The sequence below is a fragment of the Chamaea fasciata genome, unplaced genomic scaffold (assembly GCF_029207755.1).
Source record: "Chamaea fasciata isolate MVZ Bird 193981 ecotype frontalis unplaced genomic scaffold, bChaFas1.0.hap1 SCAF_3, whole genome shotgun sequence".
Classification (NCBI taxonomy): domain Eukaryota; kingdom Metazoa; phylum Chordata; class Aves; order Passeriformes; family Sylviidae; genus Chamaea; species Chamaea fasciata.
The window spans coordinates 11581342-11595504 of NW_027094088.1; positions in this window are offsets into that span (position 1 = coordinate 11581342).

Sequence of the window (14163 nt, forward strand, 5' to 3'; positions counted from 1 at the left end):
TTTAAAGTGTTTGTGTTCTTTCCACTTCTGTAGATACCATCAGTCAATAAAATGCTGCACTTCAAAGAAGATAAATGCTTGTCTATGCTTGGAAGTTGTGTTCTATTAGTGCATGGTTAATCTGCTGCTACAAGCGCTCAGAAACAAGATAAATCTGAGGACCATGTGTGGAAGATATCCCTCATGGAAGTTGAGCCCTGTAAGGGTGGGAGGCAAGGGCTACTGTAACTCTGCCAATTTGAGCTGTTGCCTCCTACCTGTGCTACAGGCAGCACAAGGATGGGCAAATCCTTGGTGGATACAGGGATTCCACCTGTCCAAGGTAAGAGGAGGGGCTCAGCAGTGAGGCTGCAAGAGTCACACCAGCTGTAATCTTCTCATGAGTAAAAATGGGGAAAAATCTGAGCTGTTTCATGGGAATCTCAGTAATTTGTCTGAACGTGTAACATTTGAAGAGACAAATTCAGGATGGCATGGGTGGGAGTAGTGCCTTTGTTGTAGCTGGGGGAGAATTGCCTAGAAGTCATCTTCCAGAGAGGGGTAGATCAGGGATTTCTTTTTGCTCCTGGTTGTGATACAGAAAATGTAACATCTGTATTAGTGGCCTGCAGTAGATTTGCATTTTCCAGCGTTACTCCGTGAAGTGGGTTCAGAAAATGCCTTTTGGGAGTTAGGTGTATCCATTTGCATGACATTGGAAATACTGATTTTCATGGAGAAAGCAGCCAGTAAGAAAGGGAAGAGGGAGAGGTTTACAAGGTTTCTCAGGAAAGTGACATGGTGACATCTGAAAAGAATAGAAACCTTTGAGAACATTATAGATAATTATGGAATTCAAATTGGGAATGTTCTGTGCATTTTTCATGTCCCTACCAGGAGAAGTATAGCAGTTCTAATGTTTAATGCATGTACAGTAATAGAAGGCTGAACTGATCTCCACAGGCTCATTTGTTACATTACTGTCCAGAAGGAAATAAATCAAATTCTATTAAATTCTAAATTCTATTTTATTCAGATCCAGATGCTGTAGAAGGAGAGATCAGAAGAAGGAAAGTTGGGTTTTAGAGGGTTGAGGTTTGGGTGACATCAAACCAATGTGCCCAAGGTGCAGCTTAGCACCAGTGAGTGCTGCTCTTCTTTGGGAGTGTGCACAGGACCCTTAGGCTCAGCTCAAAGTCTGAAAGTTCTCGAGAGGAGCTATTTTATTCATAAGGGGTTTTTACATTTGGTTGGACTGATGTGCTTGGTGCCTAGCATGCTCCAAGTCCCAGAACTTGAATTTGGGAACATTTTGGAGATAAATTATTGTGCTGCTCAGTCTTTAGTGAGGTTGGTTGAACAAATCTGGGTTTTCTTGTTGGGTGTTGTGACTGAGACTCTTGAGGAGAGTTTGCAGGGGTGTCTGTGGAGTTCTGATCTCAGAATGGGCATCAAATTGCACAGAGACCAGAGGAGATTTTGGACAGCTTAGAGTATTTTAAAGCATCAACTTCAGTGCCAGTCTCTCTGGCCAGACAGAGGATCTTCTCCAAGATAAGCAAATCATGCTTTTATACACACTTGTCTGCCCCATTTTTATCTTTCTTTCCCAGTTATGTAAATAGCACCAGACAAATATTCCCTGTGTACCACTGGTAAGCCAATTCGCTTGCTCCACGTTATCACACACAAAAGCACTGCAGGGCTGGTTTGTAAATTGAGTTGGATTTTTTTTTTTCTTGTTTTACATCTGTGTTATTCCAAGCTCTTATGTAAACACTTGGAAAGCAATTTCTGTATATACTCGATTTGTTATGCAACTACCCTGGGCAGTGATGCCAAAGGATTTAATTTTCTTATCGGTGGTTTTAGAAGAAGTGATCAAGCATCCTTTCTGTGGAAGGCTCAGGGAATCATAAAGTGAAAACCAATATTAAATGGCAGAAAACAAGGGCAACTACAAAATTAAAAAGAGAAAAATTTAAAATGTTCCTGGGTTACAGAACTATTTGGGGGGGCTTTCACTGAGTGCCTGATTATTGCTCCAGTGTGAGTTGGCTGTGTTTTTTCTTTATGGAAATTATTGAATGGTTCAATCCATACATCTGTGCTTCAGCCCTGTGCGTATGCTATTGATGAAATGTCTTATTAAAGTAGATATTGGGCTGGCCATTGCTAGCCACTGCTGGCCACTGCCTAGCCACTGCTCTCCCAAAAACCTCTTGGAAACCAGAAAACTCATTCACATAAAAATAGATTTTTAACTGAAAACAATTTAATTTTGCCATGAATTAATGCTGAAAAGAGAAGACTGAGGGGAAAATGAAGGCTGAAGTGCTGAAGTTGCTGTAGCAAAACTGGAGCCCCAGAGGGCTTTTCCACCCATGTTACAGCCATCCCCACAAAGCCACTGGAGAAACCCAGTCCTCATTCCCACCTGGACCCTCTGACACATGCAGTGAGCTCCCTCCATACATCCCAAGTCACTGCTCATGTGTAGCTCCCACACACCCGGTTGAGCCCATGGGATGCAGCTGGGTTGGGACATCAGTGTCACATATCCCCAAACCTGGCTGCCACTGAGGGACATGGCTGGGGGCCAGCTGGGCTGCTCCTGGAGCTGGCTCTGGGCTCCCTGCGAGCTTTGGGCTTGGTTCTGGGGCATTAGCTTGGAAAAGCAGTTGATGAGGAGACACTTCCACCAGAAGCCAAGCTTTGGCCACCAGCTGATTTAGTTTAGCATCCTCGGTTGGATTTGCACAGCTCTGGGAGCCCAAAGTCCAATACTGTCCTGGGTTGAAGTGTATTCTATCACCATCTTTATGAACTGTTGAAACCAGGTGAGGCAGTGCTCCCTGCCTCCTCCACTCTGGCTTATCTTCTGTTAATGGGTCCATCAGCACCTTTGCTACACAGCTCACAGATAACCCCCTCCTGGACTACCTCCTGTTAATGGGCCCATCAGGCCTTATCACATGACTCACCATCTCATTGTGAGATGCTCCGCCCAGAGGGAGGAACCAAGCATTCCGGCCTGGATATAAGCTGAGACTCTGAACACCAGAGGGGCGCTTACCCACTGGATTCCCAGAGGAGCCGAGCTACCAGACCTTTCTACAGGATCACTGCTTCAGGAAGACCACCTCATCTGGACTGCTTCCATCACTCTGCTCAGGTTGTATTCTGACTCTGTCAGTGGTCTTTTGTATTATTGCATCTATTTTATTTTACTTCCTTTTCTTTTTTTTTTTTTTTCTATTAAATTGTATCTCTGACTTGGAGCCTCTCATTTGTTTTGCTTTCAAACCACTACAAATACATAGTTTCCTTAATCCTTTGAAAGTCAAAGCAAACACATACTAAGTGGATTTTGGAAATAAATGTCCACAGTTTTACACGTTTTTCTTTTCAAAGTAACCATGAAAGTTGGAGGTTAAACTGCAACAAAACCCAGGTGTCTTTTGCCCCTAGAAGGGATGGGAAGAGGACAGTACTACATCTCTTGCGCTCTGGAGGGATCCTGCCATTTTCGCTTGTGGCTGCTGAGTCTTGTAAGAACAAGAGAGCCAAATCCAAGGGCTCTTGGGCATTAATCATGGAGATTATCTGACAGCTGCTTCATCTGCATTTGGCTCTGCATCACCACTGGGTACTATGCTGTAATGCCATGTCATCCCATTAGACTTTTTCCCTCTTTTCATTAGGGATGTACCTCATCCAAATGTTGTCATATGAAGTTGGGGGTGCTTGTGGGGTTAGTTTATGGCTGTACAGAATCTAACTAGCTTATTTTCTAGTTTACATAATGTTTTGGAGTCCCAGGACAATCTCTGCAAACTCAGATGCCTAAGTTGCCACAGGTTGTGGGCAGGAAATAAATTTGTTTGTTCCTTCTCAGAGTGGATATGAATTTCATTTAAAGGGAAATTAAATTATTTATTTTTAACTTTATTGCTGGCTTAACAGTTGGACTCTATGGTCTGATGTCACCCTGATTCTTTAGCCTTCTGATGACTGTTTACATATTTCTAGTGGGGTCTCTCACAAATGTAACATAAACGAGTAGATTGTTTTCATTCCAGTATGTGATGGACTGGTGAACTGACCACTAGGGTCAGAAAGGTGTTCCTCTCATCTACCAATCCTTGATTAAACTCCAAATCCTATTTAAATCGCAAATGATAATAAACTTTCTCTTTCTCTGCTCACCTCTGAACCTGAGTGTGGTTCTTTCGTGTCCCTACCGGTGACAGTCTAAGATGTCTTTTCCAATTTAAATTGTTCCCCAACTATATAATTATCTGTATTTGAAGAAGGAATACCTTGCCCTTTTACCACTTAAAAATGCTGCTCCTTCTGCATTTTTCTCTGTTTCAGTAATACAAATAATAGCATTAATTTAATTTTGTATTAGTTTTCTCATGCATGTAATGAAATCTAGTTCCCTTGTTAATCCAGCAATCTAAGCAAACACAGTATAGGAACACTACAGAACACTTAATCCCCCATCTTGTTTCTCTCTAATGTGCTTTTGACATTTTTAAGGGTGAAATGAGAGTGTTTCTGTGCAGACAAGGCCAAGTATTACCTTTCCACATTTACTACCCCAATTTAAATTGTTAATGTGTTGCTGATGCACATCCAGGTATTGGTGGTTTCTATCTGTACGATTTTTGTGTTTGGGGTTAGCACATGAGATTTTCAGACTGGGGAAAGAAACTGCATCCAATTCCCAGAGAATTCTTGTTGGGTTGGGGTTTTTTGTTTGTGGGGATTTTTGGTGTTTTTTTTTTGTTGTGGTGTTTTTTTTGGGTTTTTTTGGGGTTTTTTGGTGGTTTTTTGGGGGGGTTTTGGGGTTTTTTGTTTGTTTGTTTGTTTTTTGTGTGGTTTTGTTTTGGTTTGGTTTAATTCTGAGTGTTTTTGCAAAAGACAAACTGGTGGTGGAGGTGATGTTACATCTTTGTCTCTGGAAAGACCCCTCTCCATTTGCTGCCAGGCTTCCCACCGGCAGCATTCAGTTCCCAGGGCTTTGTGTCTGTAGTGTGCTGTTCAGTTTTGTCAGGCTGAAATTTGGCAGAGAAGTTGCGAGCCCAGTGTCAATCCTGACCTTTCCCAAGGTGGCTGCTGCTCCATGTCACTGTCGACCTGCTGGGGATATCCTGATGGTGTGTGGATCTGCTGGTGCTGACAGCTCTGCTCAGCAGCAGCCTCTCAGCCATGTGGAATGGCTGTGGGAGAAGGGAAAAGCTCTCCCACAAACTGACACCAGCCTCTCCTTGCAATGAAATCATCATTCCACTGCTGGAGGAGCCGAGGGCATCTTTTGTCTCGCTCTGGCCCTGACATGTCTGGCTGCTGGCCAGACAGTGAGTGACTGCACAGCCAACACGTCCATGGCTTTCAGCTCAGAACGGAGTGCTATCCAGGCCACTGCAACTCGAGGGGACAAGGATCAGCATTTACTGTTTTATGCTGGTCTGAAGGTATTTTCCCAGTGAGTTTCCAGGCATAGCCTCCTCCAGCTGAGCTGGTCTGAGGGATGCTGGGTCTGACATGCACACATGTGACTTGGCCCCCAGACAGCATCTCATAGCTCTCGTGGATATCTGCTCCTGCAACATAAACAGGACAGATCGGGCTTGGTGTCCCTGCCCACAGCAGGGGGGTGAGAATAGTCTGAGCTGTGGGTCCCTTCCCACCCTAACCACGCTGTGACTGATTTAAGGTCCTGTGACGACACAGCTCAACTCTGTGCTGCCCACCCCATCCACACCCATGCCACAGGAATTTATTTAAATGAGAACCAAATGCAGAGACCCTGGGGTTGGCTGAGCTGAGGCAAAATTAAGGCTCTCTATCGAAGGTCTTACCTACCTGCAGGTCCCTTCTGTAGCTCTGAAACTCTAAAATCCACAACCTTCAGTAGCTCTGCAGAAGCCAATTTGATTCTGTAGGGACCTTCCTCTGAATATGTTGGCTGTCCCTGAGATGATTTCTGGCTGTGCTGGATTTGGGGTGGCTGTGGTGAAAGCAGCTGAGGGATCTAGTAGATCACAAAGACTGGCCAGGCTGATGAAGTGTCCCAGCAAAGCATCTATGGTCACTTAAGGAGCTGTTGACCTGTGGTATCCCCGAGTCTGCCACACCCTGCTCCTCTGAGAAATGGGGGAGAGAGGAATGGGGGAGAGTGAAATGCTGGCCACCTAGCATTATTCCTACCCTACATCCAAAGCACAGCACTACACCAACTAATAAGAGGAAAATTATATGCCAGCCAAACCCGGGACAATCACAGGAAGCATATCATGGAATATTTTGTCTCTTTTATTGCTGCATGCACTGGGAGCCTGAGCTGCCATTTTTATACAAATGCTAAAATTTATAATTTCTTAAATCTCCTGCAAAGCTATTTTTTATTATCTTCAATGTTTTCTCCTTCTCTTTTCTTTGTGCATAACTAATGAAACCTCAGAAACAGAGAAGAGAGAAGCAACAGAGAAGAGAGAAGACTAGAACAAAGGGAGTGAGACACCATCCCATGAAAAGGGTGACCTCAGTCAGCAGGAGCAGATGTCACTCATGGAGGACACTTGGATAGAGCCCCAGGAATGTTTCACCCTCTCTGCACTGAAGCAGCACCTAGAGGCTGTGGAGAATTGCCTGGGATGTACCCAAGGGTGAATTATGACAATGGTGCTAATTCTGGGCTGGCAGCATGGCTGGGGCTGGTCCCCTCACTCTGACATCATACTCTGCAGCAGATTGCAGCTCCTGAGTATGGAGTTGCAAGCACGACATGGGCTGTCCTTAAGATGCTTAGTGGGGTTTGAAGGTTTTCTCCTTTCTTCTCCTGATTCAAAACTTTGTTTCCAGGGGTCTGGCAGGGAGCTTGGGACTCCACACCCTGGGAAGGGAGCTGAAAAGCACCTGTACATTCAGCATGTGTCAGGCTATCTTCTCAGGATCATAGATAATGAATTTTGTTGATTTGAGGCTGTCTCTCGAATAGAACATCCAAATCTGGGCACTCAAAATGTAATTTAAACTTCAAATTTGAAGTGCATCCATGCTCCCATCTAATTTTGGACATGAAACTTGTCCCCACCTGCTCTACAAAACCAGTGGAGATGCCTGAGTGGGCCTCCACTGGTGACCCCAGAGCAAGCCTCGGGTTGGGCTGGAACCAGGTGCCATGACCTCAGGTAGTAAAGGAGAGCTGTGTATTTCAATCTTTCTAAAAAGTCTGTCAGTCCCCTGAAGTGGGTGAAAGCAGATAATCTTCCTTTTTCCTTGTTTTTTGCTAATGATGCCTGTGTATTTTCACTTATTGGTTCCCTCACTTGGCTTCAGTTCTGCCAGATGACTCCTGTCAAAAGCTCACAAAACCTGCAGTAAACAGCCTACTGTTCATCAGAGCAATTTGGGACCTCCTTCTGGGAATATGTTTTGGATTGTTCATGTTCCAGCCCTGGGGGTGTTCCAGTATTGCTGCTTTCAAAATCATTGAAAATCCTTGGGTGCCCTATATTTTTGTTCCTCAGGTGTCTAAGTGTGACATTTGGAAATTAATAACTACATTCCTTTACTTTTGAAAGCAATTCCTGCCCCCTGAGTTTGGTGTCCTTTGGACTTGAACTGTTTCTCATTAATGGGATTGTGGCATGGTTTGGGTGGAAAGGGATCCCAAAGTCCACCCAGTTCCAACCCCCTGTGCTTTCAGCACTTAGGTTTGGGCAGGTAACTTGTCCAGCTGTCTGTCCTTCCTGAGGAACCAAAATGGAAACCACTGCACAGGCTGCAGAGGCACTACTTCCTGCGCTGCTCCCAATGCCTCCTTGTGGATGCCCCCTGGCCCCTTTCAGCTCCTCCCCGTCTGCTAAAACAGCCCTAATTTCGGACTGTCAAACATGCATGGAAATGGTGCTGCATACTGAGGGATCAGCGTTTTTCTCCTCTGGGTCATTAACCTCTCAACTGGCTGCACAGCTGGATCTGAGCTCCGCTGAGCTGTTCATCAAACCCTTCCTTCATATTCCTATATGTGCAGCTCAGTCTGGGCTGTGATTTACACAACCCAACATCAAACACTGCTCACAAAGCTGCTGGGAATTTTATTCTTTATTTCTTTTAAAATCCTTTCTGATGGTCAGGGATGGGGGAAGATTCCTGTTTTTACACAGGGTTATCTCCTCTATGTGGCATCAATTTGAATGAATTTGCACAAGGTATTGAGTAACTTTTGGGAAGGTGAAAACTTGTTCAGGATGGAGCTTCAGTAGGAATCAGGACAACTTCCAAATCACTGCTCCCATTTTCCCTGGGCACAGGGAGCAGCCTTGGCCACATGGGAAGGGCTGTTCATTCCCTAGACTGACTGTGACACTGCAGTTGTGTGGTGCAGCAGCTGCATCAGATGGGCTCCTGCTCCCATGGATTTCAGGTTCTGTAGCTCGTCCATGCCCCTCTCTGCGCCAGGGCTGTGCTGGGAAGGAGAAGGTAACTTCGGAAAATAGAGGGAAAAGGCACTGCTTCTCAGCAGCTGCTGGGGCTTCCCCTGCTGCTCCTGGAGGTCTACCAGGAAAAGAGCACTGCCATCAGTCTCTTCTTCTCCACAGCATTTAAAAACATGGAAGCTGGATGCTTTAGGAATGTTAAGTAAAAGTTCAGCACTAGTTTTCATGCTATGGAAATAAGATGCTTTTTCAGCTGAAAGAATCCATTCTCCCCTTTTTCTGTTCGTTTCTCTGCAGCTCTTCCTCATGCAAAATCTCCAAAGGACCCTTGAAGAGTTGACAGGAGGCCTGGACGCTGCTCCCCTTAGGGCCATTCCCCTGGCACTTTGGAAGAGGATGGAAAATGAGGAAGGAGCAGCAGGATCTGAGAAGGCCACACTTTCTCAGGGTGCCAAAATGTCCCAAGCCAGGCACTGGGCTCATGGCTCAGAGCAGCAAGATGTCTGCAGGCAGCTGCTGCTGGGAGAAGGGCTCCTGCTGTACGTGCTCTGCTTCAGACATAAATCCCAGTTTTTCCTTAAACTTCAATTCAAAGCACTGCCAAGCACATTCCATGCAGAGCCCTGCTCTGCAGCGCTGCATCCCGCCTGTCCCCGTGGCCATCTCTGGATGCAGAGGGTTAGCACTGGGCCTCCATCACACCTCATAGGGCACTCTACTCTTTCCAGAGAAATTAAGTCATTGATGGATAAGGTCAGCTGCCAGTCATCTGTCATGTGAAAAACACTCATTTTGTAAACATTTTTAACGGCCAGAGCAGAGTTTATTCAACAGTGAGTGCCTGCCAGGGCTGCTGTGTATCACTGCTTGATCCTTGGCATGTGACAGCATGGCCAGTGAGGAACATCAGGGCCCTGATCAGGGATTCAGGAAGTCCTGGGAAGACACTGGGATGGGAAAGATGGATTGCAGGAGGTAGCTGGGTCTTTTTCTTTCTCAGATGCAGTGGTTCCCACAACGGTGTTTGTCATGGTGTCTCTCTCCTAGACGTGGGGCCTCCGGCAGGCACAGAACCACTACAGAATTCCTTGGTATCCCTGCATGCTGGAGTCAGGATAGGGCTGTTGGGCAGGTGTGGGCAGTGCTGGCTCCTGGGGTTTCAGAGCAGAGAATCCCCAGGAGAACATGTGCAAGTCGGTCTGGCCATGTAGGAAAGCCAGTGTCTTGGGTTGGAAAGACAAGTGTGGGCTAAGGATGGCAGGAGCCTCCCTTGGAATGGAGAATGTAAACCCCCTCCCTCCAAATTATTATGATTTTGAAATTAAGGGGCTCTCAGGAAAAGATAAGGGAATAGGAATAACAGTTCTTTACTAGGAAAATTAAAAATTTAGTAGTACAAAAACCCCCACATTGTCAGAGTCAGAATACAACCTGACACCCTGTTGGTCAGGGTGTTAGTAGCAGTCCAATTAAAATCATGGATGCAGTCCTCTTGGAGTGACAGATGTAGTTCCATTGAAGCAATGATCCTGTACTAGGGTGTAGTTTTCCTCTAACGATCCAGTAGTGATGTAGATGGTTCTGGTCTTTCTCTGGGAATTCAGTAGAAAACAGGCTGCCCTGGTGTTCTTGTAAGAGACGGTCTGAAGATCCCTCATCTGCCTCACGACCATCGTCAAGGACAGAGACTGAAACCCCTAAAAGGGACTTTAAAATCTCAATACAGGAGTTCTGGCCTGGCTGAGGTGGGATGTTGGCCAAGTGCTGCCTGCAGGTGTGTTCGATGGAAAAACCCAGCACCCATATCGGAACATCAGAACCTGAGCAGAAACAATGGGCAAGTCACGGTGAAGTGACTGCGCCTGCTGACTTGTACTGGTTGACACTGTACCTGCTGACGACCGACTTGTTCTGGGTTCTCTAAATGAACACATTGCAATAATTTCCCCCACCTGTTTGGCCAACTGCCTGTCGCTTCGGAGAGGACTATAAAAACCCTGGAGACCCCCGCTCACTTTTGTGATCACCCCACTGGAGAAACTCGCGTCTATAGGCATCTTCAAAAGCCTCGAGGACTCGACCCTCCATGTTGGTAGCTATAATCCCCTTCCCCTCTTTTCTGTTTTTCTAACTATTCTCTTTTTCTCTCCCTACTATCGCATTTGTTGGCACTAAATAAAGGTGCATTTGTGATTGAGTAAACTGAGTTTGTCCCCCGCTGTGTCTTTTGCGCTCTGAGATCCCTAAAACGAACCATCACGAACCCCGCTTGTGTGAGCGGATCGTGACATTAAATTGGCGTCACGGACAGGATCTTGATGGACAGAGGGGTTGCGGGTTTTATATAGTTTGTAACAGGGGAAGGACCCTCGTCTCAGCCGCACCTAGCACGCCACTTCGGTGAGCGCTGTTAGAAAGCAAGGGGGGCGAGGGAAAATTCCCGCAAACTGTATACACCCAGGCGTGTAGCACTCCCTGTCATCAGGATTTCACAAAAGGATCTCATTGTGCAAAAGATGGGACTGTAGTTAGGTTTTGGTTTTTTTTTGTGTTTTGGGCTGCTTGGTGTAGTTGAGGAGACAACCATTTGTAACTAAGGTGAACCTCCCAGGCAGTTTTGGTCTCCTCGCCCATTCCAGGGAAGCGAAGGGAAACACAGTTTTAGCTGTGCCTTTGGTGTAACTTTAAGCGTACCTCCCTGAGAGTGGTTTTGGTCCCTTCACAAAATGAGTGAAAAACATAAGAATGCATTTTATGCTTTGTTAGCTAAACATAGTGCTAGACCTTCTCCAGACGGAGAAAGGTGGGCACAGAATAATTGGTTTAACTTTGAAAACATTGTAGATAGAATATATTCTTTACAACATGATGCTAGATACAAACTGGGCAGAAATAAAACCATTCTTTGCTCAGTTTTGGGGGCCTGCCTTTCGGCAGCCATAGAGACCCGTTCTGAGCGGGTAAGTGAAGAAAAAGCAGTAATAGAATCCCTGCAAAATTTGGTAGAAGCTTTGCAAAAACAATTAGAACAGGAAAGAAATCAGAATTATTTTCTGCAGATTTCCCTTGCAGAAGGGCGAAGTAAAAACTTAAAATCTGTAGATTCACCCACAGAAATAGAAGGAAAGGAGACATACAACATTAAACAAATATACCCTCAGAAAGAATTAGTACACATGCAAAATTGTGGGGAACACTGTTGCTCCAACTTGAGACCTCTCATCAAAACAGAATATAATTATATAAATGAAGAGGATCATGATCCCCACAAAACCACCAAAGAAATACCATACACGGCCACTGAATTAGCTAAATTAAAGAAAGAATACTTCCGCCTCCCTAGTGAATCAGAGATGGAGTATGTTTTTAGAGTTTCCCTCACAGGGGGCGACCAAATTAAATTAAGTGAACAAGAAGCAAGTGGCTATTGGGGACATGGAGTTTTCTTAACAACAGGAAACACACATGCTCCATGGTCCCTGACACAGCGTGCAGCTCACTGGGCAGGGGGGTTAAACCCCCTTGAGAGGGGCGACCCTCTGGCAATAGTCGGCACCTCAGACCAACTCCTAGAAAACATACACAAAGCTGCATGCTTGCAAATGATACAGGAAAGAAAATTAATCTCTGGCTGTGAGTCACCAATGCAACAGCCTGTCAAACCTGAGATTATGACCCCTTTAATTCGAGGTTTGCCAGAGTTTCTTAAACCAACAGCAATTCTTCAAAAAACAATGGCATCTATCTCTCCGGTAGATAGACTTGAAAGATTTCTTAGACATACAAGAGATCAAACTGGTTCCACTGACTCCACTGACTCCCCACCTTTTACAACTTCTAGCACACAATATAACAGCAGTCATAAACTTTGGACATGGAGTGAGGTAGCAGAGGAGTTAATAAGTTACAGTAGAAAATATGGACCAGTGAAGGACTCAGAGGACAAACCAGAAAAACCCAGAGGAGTCAGGCACATTGCTTCTCCTAATGAAAAATCAGAAAAGGGAAAACAAATTTCCAACCGGCAGCAACTGTGGTCACTAGGACTGAAAAGGGGAGTGCCGCAAAAAATTATGAATAAATTGCTTTATGATAAATTGGCTAAAATAATTTCTAATTGGCCCTGTCCCAAACCCATTGTGTTGGAATCATCCAACCAACAACCCAGCGCACCTCCTCTTCCACAAACCTTGGGCAACAAGCCACAGCACTCCCTAGCACAAATTTTAAACAATGAGACACAGCAAGTGGGGGGTGTTCAACAGAAAATAACTTCCCACTTAGAAAGCCTTGGTTTGCAGATCTCCTCAGAGAAAATACAAAAACCTTCTCAAGAAGTAAAATTTTTGGGTATCTGGTGGAAAGGAGGTATGACATGCATCCCACCTGACACCCTAACCTCCTTAGATCAAATTAAAGTGCCTGAGTCCAGGAAAGATCTACAGCATGCCTTGGGATTATTAGTGTTTTGGGGAAAACACATTGCAGATTTTTCAATTTTTGCCAAGCCTCTTTATGATTTGTTGAGAAAGGGAGTAAAATGGGACTGGAGCCCTTCTCAGGAAGAAGCATTACAATTGTTGATTTTTGAAGCAACAGCTCATCAGGCCCTAGGCCCTATCCACCCAACAAATCCTTTTCAGGTAGAATGGGGATTTGCTTCCTCAGGGTTGTCAGTACACATATGGCAGTGGGGTCCTGAGGGTCCGACATGGCCTGTTGGTTTTTATTCCCGTGGTTTCAGAGATGCTGAAAAGAGGTATACTACCTGGGAAAAAGGCTTGTTTGTGGTTAGCCTAGCTCTCATAGAAGTAGAGAAGATTATACAACAACAACCAGTTGTTTGGAGAGGGCCTTTCCAAGTTTTTAAGTCAGTCACTACTGGGACTCCCCCATCTGACGGGGTGGCCCAAACAGCCTCAGTAAGAAAGTGGTATGCTCAGATTGAACATTATTGTAACATCTCAATTACCGAAGGAGCTGTGAAAAAACTGGCAGTACAAGAAGCAGAAAACTTGGATAGCATCCAAGACAAACCTGCCTCAGTCATTACCCCTCCCTTTTCCCCCGAACAGTCAGCAAGTCCTTGGTTTACTGATACTTTTCCTTTTAGCCCAACAGCTCCAAGCATAGTTCCCTCACTACGGGGACCAAGTGATTTCAAGAATCCAGCACGTTACCCTAGACAACCTGTTTTGGTGGACCTCCCCACAGAGGGAGAGGTACCACTAGTGCTAAAACCCCCTCTGAATAAATACACATGGGTAACCTTTGATGCTCTAGAGAAAGAGTATCGAATAAATGCACACTGGAAAATTTCCATCATTCTAACTTTCTGCCTTCTGGTGGCAGATTCTGTTGTACTTACTTTTTGCAGGAGAACTCCGAGGGACATGAAGGCCATATAAACCATGATAAATATTTTAAATTGGGAATTTTTAGAAGTATTAATGAAAAAATTGGCTGCCAAAACTAGGGATTTGACCAAATTACAACAACCATTGTAGTTATCCTTATTGGCTTTGGGAACACATCAGTGGTTGCTATCAAACATACTACCAAATTGGGAAAAAGTGAATGTGAATGATCACAAATTGATAATTGATACACTTGGTGCCACACAAAGCAATGTCTCTTTGGCTCTTAGCTGCATTCAGACACAGCTTTGGATGCAGACAGTTGTTGCCTCAATCATAAGGGAAGGAGAAAAAGGCATTTTTCCTACTGAAAT